Genomic DNA, 14,156 nt, shown 5'->3' with positions numbered 1-14,156 from the left:
GTTCAGGCACCTTGACTTGGCTCAGTCCATCACAGGATGCTCATCCAGATGAAGGGGGTCCAGCAAACAAGTGCATAGAGATCCATTCTTTACCTGAGATTGTGGTCCATCACCTCCAGACACTTGCAAAACACTGGGGACTAAAGCTGGCCATAGATGGATTGAAATTTGGCCAGTTTTGATCTATTTATGACTGTTCCTGTTTAAGAGCAGTCAGTCAAATTGTTCTTGAATTGGCTTGCTGGAAAATTTTGCTTTGATCAGGACTGCAGCCAATCAGCTGCAGTGCTGACCATTGTATTCTCCCCACTGTCAGAATACAATACTTACATAGTGTAATAGTATAGTAGTGAGGTTTAAAAAAAAGACACAAGTCCATCAAGTCCAACCTATGTGTGTGATTATATGTCAGTATTACATTGTATATCCCTGTATGTTGCGCTCGTTCAGGTGCTTATCTAATCGTTTTATGAACTATCGATGCGCCCCCCCCCCCCCGCTGAGACCACCGCCTGTGGAAGGGAATTCCACATCCTTGCCGCTCTTACAGTAAAGAACCCTCTATGTAGTTTAAGGTTAAACCTCTTTTCTTCTAATTTTAATGATTGGCCATGTGTCTTGTTAAACTCCCTTCCGCAAAAAAGTTTTATCCCTATTGTGGGGTCACCAGTGTTATATTTGTAAATTGAAATCATATCCCCTCTCAAGCGACTCTTCTCCAGAAAGAATAAGTTCAGTGCTCACAACCTTTCTTCATAACTAATGTCTGCCAGTCCCCTTATTAGCTTTGTTTACCTTCTTTGTACTCGCTCCATTTCCAGTACATCCTTCCAGAGGATTGGTGCCCAGAACTGGACAGCATACTCCAGGTGCGGCCGGACCAGAGTCTTGTAGAGTGGGAGAATTATCGCTTTATCTCTGGAGTTAATCCCTTTTTTAATGCATGCCAATATTCTGTTTGCTTTGTTAGCAGCAGCTTCAATGCCATTGCTGAGCCTATCATCTACTAGGACCCCCAGGTCCTTTTCCATCCTAGATTCCCCTAGAGGTTCTCCCCCCTAGTGTATAGATTGCATTCATATTTTTGCCAGCTAAATGCATTATTTTACATTTTTCTACATTAAACCTCATTTGCCATGTAATTGCCCACCCCATTAATTTGTTCAGATCTTCTTGCAAGGTTTCCACATCCTTCGGTAGTTTTGCTTAGTATCGTCTGCAAATACAGAGATTGAACTGTTTACCCCATCCTCCAGGTCTTTTATGAACAAATTAAAAAGGATTGGTCCCAGCACAGAACCCTGTGGGACCCCACTACCCACCCTGACCATTCCAAGTATTCCCCATTTATCACCACCCTCTGAACTCGCCCTTGTAGCCAGTTTTCAATCCATGTACTCACCCTATGGTCCAAGCCAATGGACCTTATTTTGTACTGTAAACATTTATGGGGAACTGTGTCAAATGCTTTTGCAAAATCCAGATACACCACGTTTCCTGGGCCTTCCTTTATCTAGATGGCAACTCACCTTCTCATAGAAGTTTAATAGATTGGTTTGGCAAGAACGATTCTTCATAAATCCAAGCCGATTACTGCTAACGATACCGTTTTCATTACTAAAATCTTGTATATCTCTTATCATCTCCTGCAAGAGCTTGCATACTATTGATGTTAGGCTAACTGGTCTGTAATGCCCAGGGATCCATTTTGGACCCTTTTTAAATATTGGTGCTACATTGGCTTTTCTCCAATCAGCTGGTACCATTCTAGGCAGTAGACTGTCAGTAAAAATTAGGAACAATGGTCTGGCAATTACTTGACTGAATTCCCCAAGCCATCCGGTCCCGGTGATTTATTAATGTTAAGTTTCCCAAGTCTAATTCTAATTCTGTCCTCTGTTAGCCACAAGGATAAACACTGCAGTTTTGGTTACTGAAGCCTCCCCGATTCCCTCATGAAGACTGAGGAGAAGAATAAATTCAATACCTCTGCCATCTCCCCATCCTTTGTAACCATATCTCCTTCCTCATTCTTTATGGGGCCAATATGGTCTGTCCTCCCTTTTTTTACTGTTTACATACTTAAAGAATTTCTTGGGATTTTTTTTTTTTTGCTCTCCTTCGCTATGTGTCTTTTGTGTATTATCTTAGCCAGCCTAATTGCACCATTACATTTCTTGTTGAATTCTTTATAAAGTTTAAATGCTGATGATGATCCCTCAACCTTGTATTTTTTTAAGGCCTTCTCTTTTGCTTTTATGTGCATTTTTACATTGGCGTTAAGCCATCCAGGATTTTTGTTCTCTCTTTTAAATTTTTTACCCAATGGGGTGCACTGGCTAATGCCCTTATTTAATATGCTCTTAAAGGAACCCATCTCTCCTCCGTGTTCTTTGTTCCTAAGATTTTATCCCAATTTATGCCTTATAGCAAGGTTCGTAGTTTAGGGAAGTTGGCTCTTTTGAAATTCATTATCTTTGTGTTTCCCTTATGTTTCCTATTTGTGCGATTTATACTGAAGCCAATTGACCTGTGATCGCTGTTTCCTAAATTACCCCATATTTCCACATCCGTGATCCATTCTGTATTGTTGGTAATCAGTAGATCTAGTAACGCTTTATTTCTGGTTGGTGCATCTACCATCTGACCCATGAAATTGTCCTGCAAGACATTTAGGAACTGGCGAGCCTTAGACGAATGCGTGGTTCCCTCCACCAAGTCTATGTCTGGATAATTAAAATCCCCCATTATGCTAACACTTCCCATCCTTGCTGCTAATACAAATCGTCATAGGAGGTCCGCCTCCCCCTCCTCCCTCAGGTTAGGGGGCTTATAGCATACTCCCAGTATTATTTTCCCCTTAGCTTCATTCCTTTGGAGCACTACCCATAAGGATTCCACATCCCCCCTAGCTCCCTTAGTGATGTCATCTCTCACATGCACTTGTACATTATTCTTGATATACAGGCATACCACTCCCCCTTTTTTACACTCTCTATCCTGACGATAAAGGGTATACCCTTGAATGGTTGCCAGAAAATCATGAGAGCTGTTTAACCAAGTCTCTGAAATTTCCACAAAATCCATATCCTCCTCGTACAACAGTATCTCTAGTTCACCCATCTTTTCCGTCAGGCTCCTGGCATTGTTCAAAAGAGGGGGGATTTAGGAATTGTGACTTTGAATGAGGCGTACATATGGTAATATGGGCCTCCATCCCTGTTTCAATGAAATTTAAAGGGGAATTGGGACTTTATATGAGGCAGGTGGCGAATAATAGGATTTTTATAACAGCTTACCTGTAAAATCCTTTTCTTGGAGTACATCACGGGACGTAGAGCCACGGTAATTACTGTCTGGGTTATATGGCACCTTTAGGTGATGGACACTGGCACACCCTAAACAGGAAGTTCAATTCCCCATATAACCCCTCCCCTTACCGGGAGTACCTCAGTTTTGTAGCAAAGCAATACACTTGTAACCAGAAAGAGGGGAGGGACCTCTGTGTCCCGTGATGTACTCCAAGAAAAGGATTTTACAGGTAAGCTGTTATAAAAATCATATTTTTATTTATCGTACATCACGGGACACAGAGCCGCAGTAATTACTGTCTGGGATGTCCCAGAGCAATGTCACCTGAGGGGACACAACAAAAGTAGGGTTTTTTTGTGTAAAAATTACTAAAGCGCTGATGTGAATGATTGTATCAAATTGTGAACCAAAAATTATATTAAGATGAACAAATGATAGTGACTGCTATTATTGTGTTATGTGCCGATATCACAAAAAAGTAAATATGTAAAAAGTTAATAAAGCGCTACCATCAACCTTAATATAGCACAGTGATCCAATAAATAATGTGATCCAATAAAGGATGTGATACTATAAATAATAAATAAACTAACCATATATAAGTGTCCAGTAAACTACACTAGATATAAATTAATTACTGTTCTTCCAAAATGCTTGTAGATTTCTGGAGATGCTGGGAAAAAAGTCAAATACCACTCCCTTATAAGATAAAACACAAAAGGACAACAATACCCAAATGATCAGGTGTGTAGTTTCTGATGTTCACATGTGCTGGATTGCTTTCATACCTTCATTGCCCTCAGTCCTTCATAGAGTAAGAGTAACAGTAACCCCTGTGCTGTGTGAGCAAGAAAAAAAGCTAAGTGAGGAGACTGTCTGAATATATGCAACTGACCTTCTTAAATGCGATCTTATTGCGGGGCATGTGTGAGTGCAATTGTGTTTTATTACCCACATGTCGTTTTAGTTTATCTATTTGCGCAATGAGGTATGTTCTTTCTTTTATTCGATTGATATTGATCTATGAAGGATATAAAGCCATGAAGGTATGAAAGCAATCCACCACATGTGAACAACATCAGAGACTACACACCTGATCATTTGGGTATCGTTGTCCTTTTGTGTTTTATCTTACAAAGGAGTGGTATTTGACTTTTTTCCCAGCATCTCCAGAAATCTACAAGCATTTTAGAAGAACAGTAATTAATTTATATCTAGTGTGGTTTAGTGGATACTTATATATGATTAGTTTATTTATTCGTTATAGAATCACATCCTTTATTGGATCACATTATTTATTGGATCACTGTGCTATATTAAGGTTGATGGTAGCGCTTTATTAACTTTTTATATAACAAACGTAGGGTGCAATCAGACCTGAGGACCTATACTGCACCCTGCAGCACACTGCGCCCAAAGGCGACATCCTCATGCCTTCTAACATCCACCTGATAGAATCTGGTGAATGTATGGATTGAAGACCAGGTTGCGGACTTGCAGATTTGAGCCATGGAGGCTTGGTGATGCACTGCCCACGAAGCACTAACAGCCCTGGTGGAGTGCGCTTTGACCTGAAAAGGTGGAACCTTCCTCTTTAAGCCATAAGCTTGAATAATTACCTGCCGAATCCATTTGGCAATAGTGGATCTAGGACCTTCCGGTAACACAAACAAAACATCTGTTTTCCGAATCTGAACAGTCGCCTTCAAATAGATCTTGACCGCTCTCACTACATCCAAAGAGTGTAGTTACTTTTCTTCCTTAGAACAGGGTTCTGGAAAAAATGAAGGTAAAACAATATCCTGGTTAGGTGAAAACCTGAAACCACCTTTGGCAGAAAGCTAGGATGAGGACCCAATACTACTCTAACATTGTGAAACAATAAATATGGCTCTTTACAAGAAAGAGCCGCCAGCTCTGATACCCTTCTTGCAGAAGAAATGGCTACCAGAAAAACTAGTTTCCTTGTCAAAAGGACCAAAGGAACATGTCATATCGGCTCAAAAGGCTGTTTCTGTAATTCCAACAGAACTAAATTCAAGTCCCAAGGGTTCAGGGGTGCTTTAACCGGAGGATTAAGCCGCGTTACCCCCTGTATAAAGCTTCGGATCAAAGAATGCAAAGCCAGATGTTGAAACAACACTGATAAGGCCGAGACCTGGCCCTTGATAGTACTTAAGGCCAGCTTCATCTCTACCCCCACTTGCAGAAAGGCAAGAATTCTACCTATGACATACTTCCTAGGATGCCAACCCCTGGATTCACACCAAGAAACAATGCCTTCCAGACTCTATAATAAATGAATCGAGAAGCTGGCTTCCTTGGATTAATCAAGGTAGGTATCACTGAGCCTGAAAGCCCACAATTCTTTAGAATGTGGGTTTCAATAGCTAAACCATTAAATTTAGTGTTTGTAAAGTAGGATGGAACACTGGTCCCTGCGACAGCAGGTCTGGACGTGGTGGTAGGGTCCATGGGTTTCCTACCGCCATCTTTACTATTTCTGCATACCAAATCTTCTGGGACACGCTGGGGCCACAAGAACTACCGACTTCCTTTCCCACTTGATCTTTGAAGAAGTCTAGGTAGCAGCAGAATAGGAGGGAATGCATAAATCAGTGAAAAACTGCATGAACCTCTAAGGGGATTTTTAAGGCAATGAAAACTATAAATTTAAGCAAAAATATATTTATTACATTATATTCTGAATTTTGATTACATGAATACAAAAAATAGATAGAATTTGATAAAGACATCACATTACAAAATTATTAAAAGAGTGCATTTGCATAAGGACGGAAAATTTAGAAGAAAGTGAAACATCACACTACACGATACAGTCACCACAGACAAGAAACCGTGGCGTCGAGTAGTAGCCCATCCCCGCCCACACCATATAAAAGGACACCAGGGATGGCAAATGGCGTCACTCCTCCCTCGGTTACCAACCGAGGGTCATCAGGGTACACAGACTGCTCCAGGCTAATCGGAGCTATACTCCCTACTAAAAGTAAGTGTTTTTATCATACACCCTAATACCAGAACAGGAGAAAGGGGGTTTTATTACCCCCCCTTTCTTTATTATGGTCTTTTTGCTTATCACCTCTTTTTTTACCCTGTTCTATACAGCTATCAAATACTTGATGCTGGAATGCTAATACTTGGATTGTAACTTCATATCCAGCCGTCTTGTAGAGGATATAGGACATTGTCAACCCATGGAGGATCAGGACCTCTTACTCTGACTTTGGAAATACTATTAACCCACGAAGTGCATTAGGAGGATGTAAGTCGTGTGTTAGCCATAATATGCGATATATATACATATATCTTTACACAGCTTATAACATTGCTGTTTTGATTTTCCTTAGACTGTGATACATTTCCCTGAAGAAGACTTTTCTTTGAAATAAGCGTGTTGAAACGCGTTGGAATTCTACTACTCGATACCACGGTTTCTTGTCTGTGGTGACTGTATCGTGTAGTGTGATGTATCACTTTCTTCTAAATTTTCCGTCCTTATGCGAATGCACTCTTTTAATAATTTTGTAATGTGATGTCTTTATCAAACTCTATCTATTTTTTGTATTTATGTAATCAAAATTCAGATTTGTAATAAATATATTTTTACTTAAATTTATAGTTTTCATTGCCTTAAAAATCCCCTTAGAGGTTCATGCAGTTTTTCTTTAAACATATACGGGATGATGGCAATGACAAATCCATACCACCAGGGTCAATTATATAAATAATTTCATGCATAAATCAGTGAGAACTGATCCCACGGAATCACCAACGCATCTGTTTCACATGCAAGTGGATCCCTTGTTCTTGACACAAAGTTGCCGACTTTGTTGTTGAACCTGGACGCAAACAGATCTATATCCGGGATCCCCCATCTTTAGCATATAGCCAGGAAGATGTCGGGATAAAGTTAGTCTGCCTGCCAGTATTCTACCCCGGAATGAAGATTGCCAAAAAGCATGGCACGTGTTCTTCTGCCCAGGTTAGGATATGGTTTATCTCTGCCTGGGCTGCCTGACTTCTGGTGCCCCCTTGGTGAATGATATAAGCCACTGCTGTGGCATTGTCGGATTGAATCCTGACAGGAGAATTCTGCAACCTGAATGTCCAGGCCTTTAGGGCTAGATGCGCTGCCCGAACCTCTAGAATGTCTGGAACATTTCCCTTAGACAGACGCTTCTTCCAGGACTGCTCCCCAACCTGAACGTCTGGCCTCTGTTGTTACCGCCTTCCAGGTAACCAGTAAAAAGGATTACCCCCTTCTGCAGATTCTCGGATATCCTCCACCAACTCAGGCTCTGGCGCACTTTTGGCGACAAACGCATTGGAAAATCTAGTGACTGAATCTTTTTGTTCCAGGACGATAGGATACCGTTTTGCAGCAGTCTCGAATGAAAGTGAGCATAGGGAACTGCTTCGAATCAAGCCACCATCTTCCCCAATAACCTCATACAAAGGCGAATGGAAGGGCCTTTCTTTGCCCTGATCCCATGGACCAACTCCTTTATGGCGCTGATCTTTGCCTGGGGTAAACACCTTCTTTTGGGCAGTATCTATGACCAGACCCAAGTACTCTAATATTCTCACTGGCCTTAAAGAAGATTTCTCTAGGTTGATGACCCAACCTAGGTATTCCAGGTAGTTGATTGTGGTGACTACACTTTGATTCAAGCGGACTACCGACCGGTCTATTAAGAGCAGGTCGTCCAGGTATGTTGTTATTGTTATACCTTGAGTCCTTAATTCGGCCAGAGGAAGGGCCAGAAGTTTTGTAAACACCCGAGGTGCAGTAGCTAGACCGAAAGGCAAGTCTACAAACTGAAAATGAAGTTTTTCTACTTCAAAACGCAGATACTTCTGGTGAGCGGGGAAAATAGGTACATGCTGGTATGCATCCTTGATGTTGATTGATGCCAGAAGCTCTCCCCTTTGTAGGATGGAGACTACTGATCGAATTGATTCAATGCGAAAAGAGCAAATCTTCAGGAACCGGTTTAGATCTTTGAGATCTAGAATGGGTCTGACATCCCCATTTGCTTTTGGTACCGTGAAAAAGTTTGAATAAAACCCTGACCCCTGGTCTTCCATGGGGACCACTATGATCACCTTTTGTGACAAAAGTCGGTCTAATGCTAGAAAGAGAGACTTCTTTTTCTCTGGATCTTTGGGGACATTTGACCTGAGGAAATGAAGAGATGGGAATTCTCAGAACTCTAGTTTGTAACCTGGAGCTATTGTGGAGACCACCCATCTGTCCCGAAATTCTTCCTGCCAGACCTTTGAGAACTGCAGAAGTCTTCCCCCCCACTCGAGCGAGTGGGGGCGCCCCTTCATAAAGAGGCTTTAGCATTCTGTCTTGCGGGTTTCTTCCCCCAGGACCTCTTTTGTCCCTGGGATTGAGTAGAAAAAAGAGGGAGATGGCGGAAGAATCAACAGGGTAGTGGCTATATAAATGTTTAAATGTTTAAGAGGTCCCAGATAACATACAATAAATATGAGGGGAAGGGGAAAAGCGAAAGGGGATATTTATAAAAAAGTCAGTTCAAGTATAAACAGTTCCAGTTTACACTAGCGGCAGCAGCCTTGAGAGTAGAAGCACAACTCTGGAAGACAAAATTAGGACAAGAACAAGGTGCGTCAGACTCAGTGTAGTATTTAGGTAATCATTTAATAAGTAAAACAAGCCAAATGGCTACTTACAAAAGGATAATGATATCAGGCACATAAGTATGGGGTCCGGGGTGCAGGGTCACTTTGCGGTCCGTTGATGCAGTCCGTGTGGTGGGGGGCTGGCTTGGTCCCAATGGTGTAAGTAGTAAGCCGCTAGGAGATGGAGCAGCAGTGAAGCCTCTATGGATGTCCGGGGGGGCTTGAATAACCAGCACGCTGAAGTTCTCCGTGACATACGGCAACCGTGAACCGGAAATGCGTATCAGCGTGGAATGCAAGCTTCAAGGACCGGAAGTGACATTTTTAGGTAACCAATAAGATGACGCATTTCACAGCCTGTTTCTTCAGATCTAGCTGACTGACCAGGAAGTCAGATTCTATATATATATCTATATATATATATATATAGATATATATATATATAGATATATATAGAGAGAGAGAGAGAGAGAGAGAGAGAGAGGAGAGAGAGAGAGAGAGAGAGAGAGAGAGAGGGGGGGACGGACAGGAGGACGTCAGAAATGGACGTTACGCTGTATTCATACATAGGCATTGGACTATACATATTAACATGGACCAGGAATCAAACATAAAAACAAAGCAGATAGAATGGAGTAACATAGTAAGATAAAAAATATAAGGATATAAATGCATTCTTTAAAAAATAAATATATTATATTATTAAAAAAATTAATTATGTATGTCAATGGAAAAACATTCTTATAGATATACCTTGTAAATTGGCAATTAGTATAGTTAATTCAGTATATAAACCTAAAGAATTATCGTAAGGAATATTATAAAAAATCATCATAAAAAATCATCTCCTAAAAAAAATTCATAAAAATCATCATAAAGAATCGTCGTAAAAAATTAATCAGGAAATCTATCCACCGTCAAATAAATTAAGTATGCTAGATCAGGGCAAAAGGGTTAATAGAGCACCCAATGTGCTTACCAACACAAGACGCCAGCACATATGCGTATAAGGTCTGGGCCATATATGTTGTTTTGGATTCAGAGCAAAAGTTCCGAAATTATTATATCTACCCCTGATCAGATTGTTGAATATAGAGTATGCATGCTTCAAGTAAGCTCACACTGAGACTGCTTAGTTCAGAGTCAAATCACTTTCTGTTTAATTTCTGCTTCTCAAGACTTTTATACAATTCCATTAAAGTTCTGAGATACGTCAGATAGACTAGCACATGCAAACCACAAGTACAAAAATACATATAGTGCAAGGAACGTGACAAAGTTTTGGCTTTTAGCTTGTGAACATTTAAGGCAGTAAATTTTGTTCTTGCAGCATTTCTGCAGCATTTTGCAAGCACTTCTTGCTCCTTTTAATTCATTCGTGTTATGTTCGTGTTATGTTGTTATATTCTGAAATTCATTCTGGGAAGCAGGCACAAACTTCTGTTAACTGTTGCAGTCAGTCCAGTTCCTAAGCAAGCTTTGAGCTTTGCAGAATATCTGAAAATGTCTCAAGGCTTATTAGGCGTAGAGTTATATATGTTGGGTATATAAAGCTGTATTGGAATAGACAGTTCACCATGATCACATTTCTTAATCACATCCATTACAGTCCCCCCTTGAAGTTGTCTATTTCAAACTGTCTCTCATACTAAAAGTCCTACTCACTCCCCTGGCCCATTCTCCTCTGCAACTCTTTTCAGCTGTATATAGTGAAGAGCAATGACTAATTCACTACCCCCCCGATACAGCTTGGAGAGGGGCAGTCAGGTGCTGTCTGTCCCTGTAATCCTATGGCGTTGCATCTCGGGGGAGGTGACTGTAACGGAGCGTAACACATAATCTTCATCATCATCATCTGGTATTTCCTGGTTCACAAACATGGGAGTAGATTGGTCAACAGCTTTTTCTACACACTTTTTAAAGCAGGGAAGAACACAGCAGACCATGGCAGCTAGGGTCACTAGAATTATCAGAATGGCTATTCCGATCTGTGTTAAAATTCCCTGCCATCCCCCTTAATCCAGGTGAAGTACTGATCCCAGGGGTTGGACAAATCTTTGTCTTTGGATGGCTAAAGTCACTTTAAAATTTGGGCCTGTGTTATCTGGGATATAAGTACAGCATGTACTCGTTTCAGGTAACATTTTACACACAACCCCCTTTTCAGCTAGGATCATATCTAAGGCCATACGGTTTTGGAAGGTCATACGTGAAGCGGCTTCTAGTTGTTCGGCTAAACCTTGGAGTGCATCTCTGGTGTAATTAACAAACCTTTGTTGGTTGTAGTAGATGTAATTTATCCAGTCTACATTCTTGTTTACAGTGATGATGGGGATAAGAGACTCAAACCATGCTGCTACTTGGACTCTTGCTTTGAACTCATCTGGGACCCCTATGGCATCTATGTATACACGAGGGTCAAAGCTTCCTGCTGGGGCACTCCTACGCCTCCTGTTAGGTCGGGGTGTGTTGCTTGTATTTGGCTTTGGGTTTTCTGAGAGAATATGTAGAGGCATTATGGCCTTGTGGAGAGTGATGGATGAAGGGCGCGTGATCAGTTGCTCACATCAAAAAGTATAAAATTTATTCATATGAAAATAAAAGCCAATAAAGGCAATTAAAAGCAATTAAATAATGCCAATACTACGTATCAATACAAACAGGTAACAAAATATAAAAAACATGGAAATTTAAAGATAAAAATGGGTTAAAAGTATCATGAGCCCATACTGAGGCGGGTGTTTAGAGTTGGCTGACGCGTTTGAAGGATAACCTCTTTATCAGAGCCCTTGAGAACCAGGGCGCAGTCTCTATGGGCCAGTAGGCCAAAAACTGTACATCAACATAATGGCTAGTTGGAAACGATGGCCTGAAATGGGGAATATGGTTTTCTGTGTTCCATACCAGTCCACGTATAAGCGTTCTAGGTGGAGCAGAAATCAGAAAAAAAAAAAATATATATATACTGTATATATATACTGTATATATATATATATATATATATATATATATATATATATATATATATATATATATATATATATATATACCGTGATCAGGAATTATGGTAAGTTCGGGCAAAGTGGGGTTATCCCATAGGGGGGTGTAGGAATGAGGAAAGGGTGCTCGGCCTAGTCGCATGGCGGTCTGCCAAACCTTGCAATGATGTGACATGTGCTTCATGTCACTACCATGATGCAACCCTCGGGGTGTGCAGAATAGGATTTGGAAGGGGTGAAATATCTGGTCGTGAAATTGTGAGCAGACCATTTGGGAGTAGCGGGTTCTGTCAGTGTGGTTGAAGTGGAAGAAATGTGAAAGTTGAGATGCTATGTAGTACGTGAAGAGATCGGGGAGCGCTGTGCCTCCTAATTCAGTTGGGCATTTTAGGACCTTCGTTGATAATTTGTGACGGGATGAGCCCCATATGAAAGAGTTGAGGATAGATTCCATTGATTTAAATATACGCACAGGGAGGGATATTAGGGCTTGCCAAAAAATATATAGTAGCTTAGGGAGAAGGATGATTTTCACAAGGCTGATTCGGCCCATGACCCCTAAAGGGAGTCTGGACCATATCTGTGTTTTGATTTTTAGTGTATTGAAAAGTGGTTCAATGTTAAGAGCAATAAAGTCAGAGAGAGATCGGGAGATGTGAATACCCAGGTATTTATTGGTACTTGCCCTGACCAAGGGGAGAGTGGCTTAATCAGCCGCAGGGGCTCCCACATCTAGTGGAAGGATTTGGGACTTAGTCCAGTTTATCTGAAGCCCAGAGAACGCCCCAAAGTCTGTGATGATACGAAGGGCGGTCTGGAGTGAGGGGCCTGAGTCGGAGAGGTAAAGGAGCATATCATCGGCATATAGGCTTATTACCTCCGTCATCTGACCACAGCGGAGGCCCCTGATGTCAGGATGACACCGAAGAGCTATCGCAAGGGGTTCTACAGCAAGGGCATAGAGCATAGGCGAGGTTGGGCAGCCCTGACGCGTACCACGAGATAGTGGGAAGAAGGGGGAAATTCTGCCATTTACCTGTATGCACGCCTTGGGGGCCTGGTATAGGAGTTGGAGCCATTTTATGAATTTTGGGCCAAAGCCAAATCTTTTAAGGCATTCCCACAAATAGCTCCACTCTACAGAGTCGAACGCTTTAGCAGCATCCAAGCTGACCACCACTCTGGTGCCTATGTCTGTGTGTTGAGCTTGGAGATTCGTGTGGAGTCATCTCAGATTGAAGGCCGTGTTTTTATCTGGCATGAAGCCAGTTTGATCGGGGTGTATTAGGCTAGAGATTACTTTATTAAGACGTAGGGCCAGAATTTTTGCCAGTATCTTGACGTCTAGTTGGAGAAGGGATATAGGCCTGTACGACTCGGGGAAGAGTGGGTCTTTGCCCGGTTTAGGTATAAGGACAATAAGGGCTTCGCTCATGGAGGTTGGGAGAGTGTTCGTATCAAAGATATGTGCATATAGTTTGCAAAGCTTGGGAATTAAAATCTCACTAAATTGTTTGTAGAACTCGAGGGGGAGCCCATCAGAACCAGGCGCCTTGGATGTGGGGAGTAGAGCAATTGCCTCTGAAATACATTCTGTAGTAATTGGTGCTTCCAATTGAGCGATCTGTGAGGGCGACAGTGTGGGGAAGTCTATATCTTGTAAGAAGTCTGAAAGTTCTGCTGGAGAATTTTGGGATGTGGAGGAGTAGAGAGCGGAGTAAAAGGACCTAAACTCCTCAGCCACCTGGTCGGGATCGGAAATTCTGATCCCAGAGGGCGATTGAAGAGATATCACTACTGGGGGTTTGTGATCTAAATGGGCCATGTATGCGAGGAGCTTGCCAGCTCGCTCGCCGTGTTCGAAGACATGTTGTTTGCTGAAGAAAATACCTTGTTTGGCATTTTCAAAGTGAAGCTGATTTGTGAGTCTGGGGTGCATGTGCACAAGGGAGGCATTGGCAGCAGTTGGGTTGTCTTGAAAAGCTTGCTCTAAGGTGTTTAGGTGTTCCTCTGCCTGATGAAGAAGCTGCTTGGAAGTGGCCTTGTGACGGTTGATGCGTAGGGAGAGAATCATGCGGGCATGTGTTTTGTAGGCCTCCCATATGGAACCAACCTGGGCGGTACCGTCATTGATAAGAAAATAGTGTTCCCATTCGCGCTGGATAACATCCA

The sequence above is a fragment of the Aquarana catesbeiana genome, linkage group LG10, assembly GCF_042186555.1.
Source record: "Aquarana catesbeiana isolate 2022-GZ linkage group LG10, ASM4218655v1, whole genome shotgun sequence".
Lineage (NCBI taxonomy): Eukaryota > Metazoa > Chordata > Amphibia > Anura > Ranidae > Aquarana > Aquarana catesbeiana.
This window is presented reverse-complemented; position numbering follows the sequence as displayed.